Below are 3,446 nucleotides of genomic sequence, written 5' to 3' on the forward strand. Positions count from 1 at the left end.
GCATGGTGATAGCATGTGCACGGTTTTGGTTGGAATGATGGCAGATTGTGAAAACATGTGAATGCATGTGTTTGATGAATGATAAGTGGTGAATGATATGATAAGTGATAAGTGGTGAATGATAAGATAAGTGATAAGTGGTGAATGATAAGTGATGAATGATAAGTGGTGAATGATATGATAAGTGGTGAATGATAAGTGATATGATATGTGATTATGATAAGTAATGGGAGCATGTGAGAGAATGAATAATGAATGCATGTGTATGGTTTTGGGAGAAAGGTGGAGATGCACGGCATAAGGGAATTGGAAAGGTTTAAATGTCCTAAAACTAAAGGGAACAAAGTTCCAACACTTTGGTCTTCAATTTCGTCCAACATTTTGGCGCCAAGCATAAGCTATCCATCCTTAGCCCAAAAGTGCTCCAAAAGTCTCCAAAATGCATCTTTTTGCTCCTTTAGCCCTTTGGACCTACAAACACACGAAAATAGCTTAAAGGACTAAAATAACTAAAGAAACATAACGTAAATGCACGAGAACAAGCCATTTAAGTCGCATGAATATGCTCCTATCAATCAAACGGTTAAACAAATTGAATCCACAACTTATGAAATTGATAGGAGCATATTTATGCGACTTAAATGGCTTGTTCTCGTACATTTACGTTATGTTTCTTTAGTTATTTTAGTACTTTAAGCTATTTTCGTGTGTTTGTAGGTCCAAAGGGCTAAAGGAGCAAAAAGATGCATTTTGGAGACTTTTGGAGCACTTTTGGGCTAAGGACGGATAGCTTATGCTTGAAGCCAAAGTGTTGGACGAAATTGAAGACCTAATTGGAGCCAAAGTGTTGGAACCTTGTTCTCTTTAGTTTTAGGACATTTAAACCTTTCCTAATCCCAATCATGCCATGCATAACACACATCCATTCTAACACATTGTCATTGCACATGCATTTCCTTCATTAGTTAACCCACATGCACTTATCACTTATCATCACCACATATCATATCACTTAATCACTTATCACTTATCATCACCACTTAACCACTTATCATATCATAACCACATATCATATCACTTATCACTTATCACTTAACATATCATCCACCTACTTCACCTACAACATCCACCTACTTCACCTACAACATCCACTTCACCTACAACATCCACCTACTTCACCTACAACATCCACCTACTTCACCTACAACATCCTGGCGCCGTTGCCGGGGATGTCATCCACGGCATGCTCCACAAAGGTGTCATAATAGGGCTTCAAACGATGCCCGTTCACCTTGAATTCATGTCCCGTTTTCAAGCTTTGGATTTGGACTGCACCATGAACAAAAACATTAGTAATAACAAATGGTCCAATCCACTTAGAACGTAACTTACCGGGAAACAAACGTAATCGGGAATTGAACAATAACACTTTCTGCCCAATTGAGAATGATTTCCCACGGATCATGTTATCATGGAAAGCTTTGGTCTTTTGCTTGTAAATGCTTGCATTATCGTACGCCTCGTGCCTTATCTCATCAAGCTCATTTAATTGCCATCTCCTTTGACTTCCCGCTTCATCGAGGTTCATGTTAAACTTCTTGATGGCCCAAAGTGCTTTGTGCTCCAATTCAACGGGAAGATGGCACGCCTTGCCATAGACCAGTCGAAAGGGGGACATCCCAATGGGGGTTTTGTACGCCGTACGATACGCCCAAAGTGCATCATCTAACCGTAAGCTCCAATCCTTCCTTGTTGGCCCAACGGTCTTCTCAAGTATTTGCTTGATCTCTCGGTTGGAAACCTCGGCTTGGCCATTCGTTTGAGGATGATAAGGTGTAGAAACCTTATGGGTGACATGGTATTTCCTCAATAATGCTTCAATGGTCCGATTGCAAAAGTGTGACCCTCCATCACTAATGATCACTCGTGGCATTCCAAACCTTGCAAAAATGTTAGTTCTAATAAAATCTGCAACCACTTTAGAATCATTAGTCCGAGTGGCCTTGGCTTCCACCCATTTTGACACATAATCAACCGCAAGCAAAATATACATGAAACCATACGATGAAGGGAAGGGACCCATAAAATCAATACCCCAAACATCAAAAATTTCAACATTTAGGATAGAAACCTGCGGCATTTGGTCCTTTGCACTAAATCCACCCATTCTTTGGCATTTATCACATGTTAAGCAAAACGTTCTAGCATCCTTAAAAATACTAGGCCTATAAAATCCACATTGTAACACTTTGAGGGCCGTGCGTTGTGTGCCAAAGTGCCCTCCACATGCATATGTATGACAAAAACTCAAAATTGAATGACATTCAGAATCATGCACACAACGACGTATAATCTGATCGGGACAAAATTTCCATAAGTATGGATCATCCCACACATAAAACCGTGCATCATGCCTAAGTTTGTCACGTTGGTGCCTATTGAACTCACTTGGAATACGTTTTGACACAAAAAAATTAACTATATCAGCATACCACGGTGTACTAACCTTTATGGACAGCAATTGTTCATCGGGGAATGCCTCTGCAATGGGTAGGGACTCCTCATTATGCACCATGCGGCTTAGGTGGTCAGCCACCACATTCTCCACGCCCTTCTTATCCCGAATCTCAATGTCAAACTCTTGTAGGAGCAATAGCCATCGAATTAGTCTAGGCTTGGCCTCTTTTTTTGTAAGCAAATACTTGAGAGCTGCATGATCAGTAAAAATAATAACTTTAGTCCCAAGTAAATATGACCGAAACTTATCTAATGCAAATACCACAGCAAGTAATTCTTTTTCAGTTGTTGAGTAATTTAATTGAGCATCATTTAATGTTCTAGAAGCATAATAAATAACATGAGGTTGTTTGTCCTTTCGCTGCCCCAAAACAGCACCAATCGCATAGTCCGAAGCATCGCACATCAACTCGAATGGAAGGCCCCAATCTGGAGGTGTGATAATGGGAGCCGACGTGAGAGCCTCCTTGAGGTGCTTGAATGCCGTGGAACATGCATCATCAAACTCAAACGCCACCTCTTTTTGCAGCAATCGACATAGTGGCTGTGCAATCTTCGAGAAATCCTTTATGAACCGCCTATAAAAACCTGCGTGACCAAGAAACGAACGAACCTCTCTAACCGAAGTTGGAGCGGGTAAGTGACGAACAAGGTCTACCTTAGATTTATCTACTTCAATGCCTTTTTCAGAAATAATATGTCCTAAAACAATACCTTGTTTAACCATGAAGTGACATTTTTCCCAATTAAGCACAAGATTTGTTTCAACACAACGGTTCAAAATCAAATTAAGATTACTTAAACAACCATCAAATGAATTACCAAACACACTGAAATCATCCATAAAAACCTCAATAATTTTCTCAACATAATCTGAAAATATGCTCATCATGCATCTTTGAAATGTAGCAGGTGCGTTACATAACCCA

This window comes from the organism of the source record quoted next, unplaced genomic scaffold (assembly GCF_019419815.1).
Source record: "Pyrus x bretschneideri cultivar Hongxiangsu unplaced genomic scaffold, Pyrus_bretschneideri_v1 Contig108, whole genome shotgun sequence".
NCBI classification, from domain to species: Eukaryota; Viridiplantae; Streptophyta; class Magnoliopsida; order Rosales; family Rosaceae; genus Pyrus; species Pyrus x bretschneideri.